The sequence below is a fragment of the Eurosta solidaginis genome, chromosome 2 (assembly GCF_040869045.1).
Source record: "Eurosta solidaginis isolate ZX-2024a chromosome 2, ASM4086904v1, whole genome shotgun sequence".
Lineage (NCBI taxonomy): Eukaryota > Metazoa > Arthropoda > Insecta > Diptera > Tephritidae > Eurosta > Eurosta solidaginis.
Window position 1 is genome coordinate 270466740 of NC_090320.1, and position 12118 is coordinate 270478857.

At 39.0% G+C, this 12118-nt stretch overlaps 1 protein-coding gene across 1 annotated transcript in view; it reads left to right on the forward strand.

Annotated features, from left to right (window-relative positions):
* LOC137242769 (uncharacterized) overlaps positions 1-12118 on the forward strand; it is a 121430-nt gene that overhangs the window by 102817 nt on the left and 6495 nt on the right. The gene's annotated exons all lie outside the window — the stretch shown is intronic.

Consider the following 12118-nt stretch of genomic DNA (forward strand, 5'->3'; position numbering starts at 1 on the left):
ATTTACCCCTATGGGATTCCGCTCGGATATAGAATTGAATCCCGGAAGGGTTCCGAAATGACCCCGACGGGATCCCGGGTGGCTCCCGAAACCATCCAGAATTGATCTCTTAAAGAACGAAATAGTAGAGAAAACATCCAGAAATGATGCCGGAAGGGTCCTCAAATGATACCGAAATAATACAGAAAAAGTCACGAAATGGCCTCGACGGGATCCCGAAGACCATCAAGAAATAATGCCTGAAGGGTCCCCAAATGACCCCGAAATAGCCCCGAAACTACCCTGTCGGGATCTCCGGCGAATCCCGAAAACCATCCAGAAATGGTCCCGAGAAAGTACCGAAATAACCCTGACGGGATCCCGGACGGATTCCGAAAACCTTACCGAATTGATCTCTGAAGGGTCCGCAATTGACCCCGAAATACTCCTGAAAAATCCGTAACCAAAGCAGTAGAAACCCTGGAAGAGAATAGCTTAAGCTGCAACCGTGTTAACTTTTATATTGACAATCAAGCAGCAATTAAGGCAATAATCTCGCATAGCACAGCATGTTGTTATTGTTGTTGTTGTTGTAGTTGTAGCGATAAGGTTGCTCCCCGAAGGCTTTGAGGAGTGTTATCGATGTGATTGTTCTTTGCCGGATACAGATCCGGTACGCTCCGGTAACACAGCACCATTAAGATGCTAGCCCGACCATCTCGGGAACGATTTATATGGCCACATTAAACCTTCATGTCATCCCCTCTCCCCACCCCCAAGTTCCATGAGGAGCTTGGGGTCGTCAGAGCCCCGTCTGTTAGTGAAACAGGATTCGCCGCGGATAGGTGAGGTTGACAATTGGGTTTGGAGAAGCTGTATATTGCGCTGGCAACTTGAAGGGTTGCGCTACACAGCCCCTAGGATCTGGTATTTTAGTCGCCTCTTACGACAGGCATACCTAACGCGGGTATATTCTGACCCCCTAGCCCGCACAGCATCTAAATGCGTGTTAGAGTGTAAGCAGTCTCTGGAGAGAATCGGGACAGGGAGAAGCATACATCAACACTTAGTCCCAGGACATATGGGAATAGATGGGAATGAAAAAGTGGACGAACTAGCTAAAAAGGGCGCATCCCTTGAAGCTTGCTCCGTAGACGTCCCAATTAGACTGGGCGAGATTAAGCGAAGGCGAGAGGTGCACATGATCGACCAGGCGGGAAAGGCGTGGGTTCAAGTGCGGGGCTGTAAAGTGTCGAAGATTATGTGTAGGTCTTACAACCTTAGAATAACAAAGTTGCTTCTATCATTAAAAAGAGAGGACTGTAGACTCATGACGGGTATTCTGACTGGACACGCCTTCTGGCGTCACATGCCTTTAAATTAGGCTTGGTCAGTGATTGCAGATGTAGGAAGTGCGGGTTGGAGGAGGAAACGATGGAGCACGTTCTATGCTTATGCCTTGCACTTGCCAGGCTAAGACTCCAGCTATTAGGAGTGATACAGCTGTCAAATCTAGAAACAGCAACTGGCTCAAGTCCTAGGAAGCTTCTAGTATTTGCCAAGAGTATGGAGTTATTTTATAACATAGGTCCTGGTTTTTGATAGGGTTTTTCAGTTTGGTCGTTAAAACAAACTTCTGGTAACACTACGGACTCAACCAGTGTATGTGAGGTCCTCATAGACCGGCCAGTTCAACCTAACCTAACCTAACTCCTAAAAAGTCCCGAAATTACCCTCACGGGTTCCCGAAAACATTTCAGAAATTATTGCGGAAGGATCCCCAAATGATCCCGAAACAGTCCCGAAAAAGGTGCCGGAAGGGTCCTCAAATGATTCCGAAGTAGTCTCGAAATGACCCTGACGGCATCCTGAAATGATCCCGGAAGGACACCGAATCGAAGGGCCCCATAATCATCTCGAATTAGTCCCGAGAAAGTCCCGAAATTACCCTCATGGGATCCCGGATGGATCCCGAAAATCATACAAAAATTATCCCGGAAGGGTCCCGAATACCATCCAGAATTGATCTCTGAAGGGTCCGCAAATGATCCCGAGATAGTCCGGAAAAAGTCCCGCATAAACTCCGACGGGATCCCGGACAGATCCCGAAAATCATATAGAAATTATCCCGGAAGGATCCCCAAATAAACCCGAAATAGTGCCGAAATAACTCCGACGGGATTCCGGACGGATCCCGAAAACTTCCCAGAAATGATCCGGGAAGGGTCCCAAAATGATACCGAAATAGTCCGGAAAAACTCCCGATATGACCCGACGGGATCCCCAAAATCATCCAGAAATGATTCTGTAAAAGTCACGAAATGGCCCTGACATTGTCCAGAAAAAGTCCCGAAATTACCCCAAAGGATCCCAGACGGATCTCGAAAACTTCCCAGAAATGATCCCGGAAGGGTCTCAAAATGATACCAAAATAGTCCCGAAAAAGTCCCGATATGACCCGACGGGATCCTCAAAACCATCCAGAAATGATGTCGGAAGGGTTAAAAAATGATCCTGAAATAGTCCCGAGGTGACCCTGCGGGATCCCGATTACCATCTAGAAATTATCCCGGAATATTCCCGAAAAAGTCCCAAAATAACCCCGACGGGATCCCGAAACCTATACAGACATGATCCCGGAAGTCCCAAAATGATCCGGAAATAGTCCCGAAAAAGTCCCAAATTGAACCCGACGGGATCCCGGACGGATCCCGAAAACCATCCAGAAATTATCCCGGAAAAGTCCCAAAGTGAACCCGAAAAAGTCCCAAAACAACTCAGACGGGATGCGTCCAGCATCCACCCAGAAATGATGCCGGAAGGGTCCCCAACTGATCGCGAAATAGTCCCGAAATGATCCCGGAATAGACCCGAAAATGTCCCAAAACACCCCCGACTGGATCCCGGACGAATCGCGAAAATTTTACAGAAATGATCTCGGAAGGGTACCAAAATAATCCCGAATTGACCGCAGTGGGATCCCGGACGGATCCCGAAAACGATCCAGAATGATCCCGGAAGAGTCTCGATATGACCCTAACGGGATTACAAATAAGGTGAAGCTAATTATAAAACCATGTTAATAAGGCAGCAAGCGCGTTGGAGCGAATGAAGAGTTACAAAGAAACATACAGGTAAAGCTAATACAAGCGTGCTAATAAAAACAATTGAAGGAGGGCGGATGACGAGAGGAGAAGCAGATTGATTGTTTTCCAAAATTGGTTAGAGCTCGCTCTTTATGTGCCAGATACCAGAAACTATTGATTTAAGAGAAATTTAAGAGAAAATTTATATCGAGTTATAACAATTTATAGATTTTACACCAGAGGGGTAGAGAAGGGGTAGGAGGAGACGGCGGCTGTCACTGCTAATTTGTAAGCCCTCGACTTATTTGACCTATTGATTTGTAATATTGGTGAAGGTCAGTAAACCTAAAGTTATAAGGTGTAAAAAAAAGTAATTGTTCGAAGGGTCGTGGAACCCCCTCCCCACCCCTCTTTCCATTATCGAAAAAATTTCGCCAGTATACTATTGTCTGTGTCCCAAATTTCATCAAAATCCTTGTAGCCGTTCTGGCGTGATTCAGTCACAAAGACGAAAAAATACAATAATTAAATTATAACTATTCCTATTCCTCCCCCTTTTGAAAAAAATATAGCTAGTAGATCCTTCTAGACTATTGGCTATATGTGTGCCAAATTAGTGTAATGTAAGGCGCGATAACCTCCGAAGTGATTTTAGGCCGAGCTTCTCTTCCAATTTGCGTCATGATTCTTTTTAATTTTTCCTTAGTTTTTAGTTATTAGTTAAACAAACCGATTTGCTCTATTAATTTAACAAATTCAAGGTTTTTACGCATATTTAAGCGAAATAAAATGAACGCGGTTTTCACAAAATATTTTGCTATACTTTTGTTTCGTTATATAAGTATGTATTTGCACAGCTGACTTGTGTTATCAAATTGATGTGTATGTGTGCAATAACCGTATTTTTAATGAATGAATATGGAAAAGAAAGGGTACACTTAATTAGTTTGATTTGTTTCCAAACTGCTAATTGTTTCTATGTAGGAGCAGTCAACTAAAGTTTGAACAACAACACTGCTCGAACTTACGTGGCCTAATAAATCGCAAAACATTTGCAGTCGCGGAGATAATCACGCAGTGATAAACGCCCCTGAAATATTTTTTTGCTTTTTAAAATGATGTTGAAATAGTTCCGAAAACGACGAAGAGATCCGGCGATAGCTAAAAAATGTTCGGTAGCAGTCCTTCCGATATGATTCCCCAAAACAATCCTGAAATACTTTCGAAAACAATCTTGAAATATATGGAGATAGTCCCGAAACAGTCTCGACGATGTTATTATGAAAAAAGGCATGAAGTTGTACTAAAGCAGCCCCGAGAAGATCTCGAACACAGTCCCTAAACGGTCGCGAATAGTCTTAGAAAATCTTGAAATAGCCCCGAAAATGTTCGTAAAATAATCCTGAAACGGTTCTTAAATAGTCGTATTAATCCTAAGATTACGAAAATATTCCCGAAGGAATCAAGAAAACAGTCTAGAAAAAACTGGTCTGTAAATAATTAATTATTATATTAATTTGTTGTCTTCAAGACCAAGTTCATTATTTTTGTAAAATGTATATTTTACAAGTTATATTATATTAAATTATTATACAGAGAAAACGAGTAAATCAGAAAAAACAAAGTTCATAGACCGTATAGCCAACTATTTCAAAACCCATGACGGTTTATCATTAGCGATCCACACATTGAAGGCTTGGCACTTAGCTCATCAGCCATCTACCCACTTTGCAAGTTTCTACTTATAACCCATTTTCTACTGTTTGTTGTTTTTTTACTCTTTACCACCCTACGCCAAGCAAGTGCTATTATCTCATTAGACGAGGATCCCGAAATAGTCCCGACAAAGTCCCGAAATAATCCTGACGGGATCCAGGACGGATCCGAAAACCATGCAGAAATGACTCTTGAAGGGTCCCTAAATGATCCCGAAAAAGTCTCCAAAATTATGCTGACGGGATCCCGAAAGTCGTCCAGAAATGATTTCGGAAGGCTCCCCAAATGATCCCGTATTAGTCCCGAAATAACCCTGAAGGCATCCCTAAAACCATCCATAAATGATCCGGGAAGGATCCCCTAATGATCTCGGAATAGTCCCGAAAAGGTCCTAAAATAACCCCGACGGGATCCCGGACGGATCCAGTAAACTATGCAGAAATGAGCCCGAAAAGGTTCCAAAAAGATCCCAAAAAGCACCGAAATAACCCTTACGGAATCCAAGACGGATCGAGAAACCCATCCAGAATTGATCTCTGAAGGGTCCGCAATTGACCCCGAAATAGTCCTGAAAAAGTTTCGAAATTACCCTGCCGGGATCCCGAAACCCGGAAGAGTCCGAAAATGATCCCGAAAAAGTCCCGAAGTGACCCCGACGGGATCCCGGACGCATCCCGAAGACCATCCTGACAAGATCCCGGAAGGATCTCGATATGACCCTGACGAGATTACAAATAAGTTGAAGCTAATTATAAAAGCATTACAAATTATAAAAGCATTACAAAGAATTACAAACAAACAAACATACAGGTAATTCTAATAAAAGCGTGCTAATAAAAACAATTGAAGGAGGGGGACAGCGGGAGGAGAAGGAGAGGACCACTGGTCGTTTTTTCAAAGTTGTTTAGATCTCGAACTGTATGTGCGAGATACCAAAAACTATTGATTTAGGAGAAAATTTATATTGAGTTATAACAATTTACAGATTTTGTAATTTCAGTTTTATCCCATTTTCACGCTCTCGTACATAGTCTGTCTCTATATTAATTTGTTATTGTGTTGTACCATTCCTCTTCACTGCAGCCACGAAAGCAAATACCACACGATAGCCCAATGATAAGGCGACTGTGGTTTCAGCAGTTTGACCGCGCTTCGATTCCCGGTCAAATCTGTTGAAATAAATAAACATTACGAAATTGCCTGACGATGATAACGTGGAGGTTTTCGAAATGGTACTATCGCAGTATGCCAGTAAATGTTTCCTTCTTTTCAGTCTTTCCCAATAAAACCAAAAATAATAATTGAATAACAATTATCATTTATCGGTGTTAAGCTCATTAATTCTTAAAAATCTTAAGTAAAATTACTAAGTTATATTTGTTCGCAAACTAATTATGTGATCTATTGTATACTGCCATAAAACCAGATTAAATACGGAAAAGCACACATACCCTATTTATTAAGTTATATTTGTTCGCAAACTAATTATGTGATCTATTGTAAACTGCCATAAAACCAGATTAAATACGGAAAAGCACACATACCCCACTTATTAAGTATTTGTTCGCGAATTAATCATGTGATCTATTGTATACTACCATAAAACAAGATTAAATACGGAAAAGCACACATACTCTACTTATTGAGTTATATTTGTTCGCAAACTAATTATGTGATCTATTGTATACTGCCATAAAACCAGATTAAATACGGAAAAGCACACTTACCACACTTATTAATTTATATTTGTTCGCAAATTAATCATGTGATCTATTGTTTACTGCAATAAAACCAGATTAAATACGGTAAAGCACACTTACCCCACTTATTAAGTATTTGTTCGCGAATTAATCATGTGATCTATTGTATACTGCCATAAAACAAGATTAAATACGGAAAAGCACACATACTCTACTTATTAAGTTATATTTGTTCGCAAACTAATTATGTGATCTATTGTATACTGCCCTAAACCAGATTAAATACGGAAAAGCACACTTACCCCACTTATTAAGTTATATTTGTTCGCAAATTAATCGTGTGATCTATTGTATACTGCCATAAAACCAGATTAAATACGGAAAAGCACACATACCTCACTTATTAAGTTATATTTGTTCGCAAATTAATTATGTGATCTATTGTATACTGCCATAAAACCAGATTAAATACGGAAAAGCACACATACCCTATTTATTAAGTTATATTTGTTCGCAAACTAATTATGTGATCTATTGTAAACTGCCATAAAACCAGATTAAATACGGAAAAGCACACATACCCCACTTATTAAGTATTTGTTCGCGAATTAATCATGTGATCTATTGTATACTACCATAAAACAAGATTAAATACGGAAAAGCACACATACTCTACTTATTGAGTTATATTTGTTCGCAAACTAATTATGTGATCTATTGTATACTGCCATAAAACCAGATTAAATACGGAAAAGCACACATACCCTATTTATTAAGTTATATTTGTTCGCAAACTAATTATGTGAACTATTGTATACTACCATAAAACAAGATTAAATACGGAAAAGCACACATACTCTACTTATTGAGTTATATTTGTTCGCAAACTAATTATGTGATCTATTGTATACTGCCATAAAACCAGATTAAATACGGAAAAGCACACTTACCACACTTATTAAGTTATATTTGTTCACAAATTAATCATGTGATCTATTGTTTACTGCAATAAAACCAGATTAAATACGGAAAAGCACACTTACCCCACTTATTAAGTATTTGCTCGCGAATTAATCATGTGATCTATTGTATACTGCCATAAAACAAGATTAAATACGGAAAAGCACACATACTCTACTTATTAAGTTATATTTGTTCGCAAACTAATTATGTGATCTATTGTATACTGCCATAAAACCAGATTAAATACGGAAAAGCACACTTACCACACTTATTAAGTTATATTTGTTCGCAAATTAATCGTGTGATCTATTGTATACTGCCATAAAACCAGATTAAATACGGAAAAGCACACATACCCTATTTATTAAGTTATATTTGTTCGCAAACTAATTATGTGAACTATTGTATACTACCATAAAACAAGATTAAATACGGAAAAGCACACATACTCTACTTATTGAGTTATATTTGTTCGCAAACTAATTATGTGATCTATTGTATACTGCCATAAAACCAGATTAAATACGGAAAAGCACACATACCCTATTTATTAAGTTATATTTGTTCGCAAACTAATTATGTGAACTATTGTATACTACCATAAAACAAGATTAAATACGGAAAAGCACACATACTCTACTTATTGAGTTATATTTGTTCGCAAACTAATTATGTGATCTATTGTATACTGCCATAAAACCAGATTAAATACGGAAAAGCACACTTACCACACTTATTAAGTTATATTTGTTCGCAAATTAATCGTGTGATCTATTGTATACTGCCATAAAACCAGATTAAATACGGAAAAGCACACATACCGTACTTATTAAGTTAAATTTGGCTATGTCTGGAGCCTTCCCTAGCGGTTTAGGTGGCTTAGAATATACCCGCGGCAGGTATGCCTGTCGTAAGATGTTACTAAATTTCCAATTTGATTCAAGGGGTTTTGTAGCGCAATCCTTTTAAGGGGTTGCCTGCACAATTTATAGCTTCTCCAACACAATTGGCAACCTCACCTATGCGTGGCGAATCCTGTTTCTTTAGCAGGCGGGGCACTGGCAACCTCAAGTTCCACATGAATCTAGGGGCGGGAGGGAGGTATGTCCTAGAAGGTGAAAAGGAAAGTAAAAGCGTTCAAGTAAAAGCCTTGGAAATCTACGACCCTCAATGTTTAACCCCTACCTGCCTACTCAATGCATATTTATGTTTCCCTTACTAAGAAGCTCAAAGGAATTTACTCGTGCATACTTATAAAAGTTTAAGTAGTTTAATTTAGAATTCTAAACCTATTTTGAGCTTAACTTCATAATTCCAATGCATATGTCGTCGAAGTGACAAAAATCAAAGAATCTTAATTTCCGCTTTAATACTTCAAAGCATCTATGAGGCTACACGCCTATAAACACGAAGTCCTTACACATTTTTCAATGAAATCGACAAGGCACATGCTCATAATGTGTCAACACGCTCAGACATATGTACATATATACATACAAATTTTAAGAATTCATTGAATTGGCCTTCGTATTCCTACATCAATCCTTTTAGTACAATTTCCATGGCCATATCATGGTCACCAGTGATTGATCCCTAACAAGACAAGAAGAGGTTGGGAAAATGGAACTGAAGAAGGAATATTGGTAAATATTTATGTTTTGCTTATTAATTGCATACATATTTATTACGTCATTGCATTACATACTTTTATAATAAAAATAAATATGGAAAACCGTAATCTTTTGGAAACCGAGTTGCAAACGAATCGAGACTCGTATAGTTTTTTATGCCTTTCATGAAGTAGAAATGGTATATTAACTTCTTCACGAATCTCAAAATTGTAAGTCCTTAAAGGAAAATAGATAGACCCACCAATACCTATACCGAAATGATCAGGATGAAGAGCTGGATTGATTTAGCTATGTCCGACTGTCCGTCTGTCTGTTCGTATGCAAACTAGTCCTTCAATTTTTGCGATATCTTGATAAAATTTGGTGAGCGAGTATACTTAGTTGTCCGATTAGACATTTGTCGGCACCGGCCGAATCGGACCACTATAGCATATATACCCCATACAACAGATATTTCCGAAAAGAGGATTTTTGCCATATCTTCCTCAGTTTATTAGATTTAAGCTTCAAACTTCACCGTGTGCTTTCGTATATTGCACATATTGTTGTCTGATGGAAAATGGATGAGATCGGTCGTTTAGATAGTATATATCCCCCGTAACCGATTGTTAAAATAAGAAGCTTTTCGTAATTACTACCCCATTTTAACAGCTAGAGGCTTCAAATTTCACCGAACGCTTACGTTTACGTCATATATATTGTTGAGATAAGTGATTCATGGTCAAATCTATTTCATGCAGACCACACAGAACGTGAAGTTTTGCATCCTCACACAAAGTACCCAACTAGTTTTTATTTATCTTAAAAATCACTTAGGTATGTACGTCTGTTCATTATATATTTCATATCTTATACAGCCCATTAATTGGATATTAAGAATGGGATAAGATTATTTTTGAGCGCCTTTCATGAAAGGTTTGAAGTCTTTGGCACAGCCGAAGGCAGTCCCGTCCTTACTTGGTTTGCTTGCATTTCTAATTGATTGGAAGTCTGTACTAATTTTTCAACAGTGCATAGCTGACTACGTCCGGCCTGGACTATTCGTCAACAAAGTTTTCAAAGCTATGCCAATAGTCAGAGGGAATCTCTGTTCCTTTTGAGTTATAGAAACTGCGAGTCTATTTGACCTTGCCGTCTGGGGAAGTTTGGAAAAGGCGTGCTACTCACCGCTCATTGAGACACCTTAAATTTTCTTTCAGGTTCAGCTCCTGCAAAGACTATTTCCAAAACATTTTTGGAATTAGTTAGGTATCATTTCGGATTTGTTTTATTTTTTTGACAATCTGTGAATCATTCACGAATTATTTCAAAATCAATTCCACATTATTTGCAAACCATAGGGGATCATTCTGGGAATTTTTCGGAATAAATACAGCACTATGTCTAATTAATTTCGGCATTATTCTGAGATAATATAGAGAATATTTGGTTATAGTTTTCGGGATTCGTGGCGAGCGCAGGATCATTTCGGAACTATTTTTTGAACAATTTTGGGACGATTTCGGGATAAGAGATAAGACCATTTCGGAACTATTGCCGAAAGCGCGTTCGGAACTATCTCTGAACTATTTCCTGATAATCCATTCTTTCTCTCAGGGTGGTTTTGGGGTACTTTAAGGACTGTATCGTGACCATTTCGGAACCTTTTAGGATCATTTCGGGACTTTGCGGTCGTTACAGAATTGTTCCCGGATAATTTAGGAACTATATATCTCTAGATGGATCATATTAGGATTGATATTAGAATAGTTTTGGAACTGCCTTTGGATTATTTCCTGATTATTCCCGTCCTCTTTTCAGGATAATTTTGGGGTTATTTTAGCACTACGTCGCAACCATTTCGGGAGTTTATTGGTAGTATCCCCGGATCCTAAATAGTTTTTTGACTATTTTTGCATAACTGACATAATTTTGGGATTTTAGAATTGTTTCCAGCTATTTCAGGGCAACGTTGAGACTGTTTCCAGACTATCTCAAAAGAATTTCGGGGCTGTTTATCTTAGTCATTGTTTTCGGGATCAATTCGGGAATAGTTATTGACGAGACTAGTCATTTGTTGGATAGAAATTTTATGCGCACTTGTTGATACTATACCGAGTGCTACGGGAGCGATATGTTTGACCTTTGGAATATTTAGCACGACTCAAATTCCTTAACTGTTTTTAAAAGAGTGTAACAGTTCCCCTAACGTAAAGAGAATCAACATATAGTGAGAAGTGAGTGTCGTCATATCCACGCATGTGTCATCGAATTGCTCATCACAATAATTGGCCGACTTCAAGTTGGCTTACATGGATCAAGAGATCTCGTCACCTCGCGAATGATTTCGTATCACTACATCGACCCTTCCAGCTCATACCAACCTCTCTAGGTAGGAATATGAGTGAGGAATGTGAGCGAGGAATGTGAGAAGAGCTTAGACAGCGTTAGGTGGCTCAAAAATGGAAAAGCGAGCTAGGCCGGGGCTCGATGCACCTGCAGGTCAATCCTTCGTAACGTCTTCCTGACATTGACTGTCAAACGAAAGTATATACCATACCGAAGATTATTATACTGCTCCAGGACAGCATAGCCTCAGCCACCAATCTAAACAGCTCTGTTTGCAGTCAGGTTACATTAAATCAATATTGAAGGTAATAAATGAGATGAAAAGGAAAGGGTCGTAATGGATATATGTATATGTAAGAGGGGTATAGCTCTGTACGACCATTACTTTGTTATCTCCTGAGAAAAATCGAGGGATATACCATAAGGAAATATAGCTTGTTGTAAGCTTGGTGGGATTATTGTGACTTTGTAAGACCCTTATGGATTTGTTCAAAACTATGCGTTATCACAGGCTACTCTGCTATTTTACTAACAAGCTCCTTCTGCATACAAGCACGGAATGTTAGAAGTGCGCTTGAACGCTTTCACATCCTAACCTAATTCTCAAATCCTGAATTAGGTTCTTTCTGATTTAACCGCTTACAGTCTAGTTGTTGCTGCTTTGAATACATTTCACTATTCTTCCGGGATTTCAACTATGTAACATAAGTTTGCG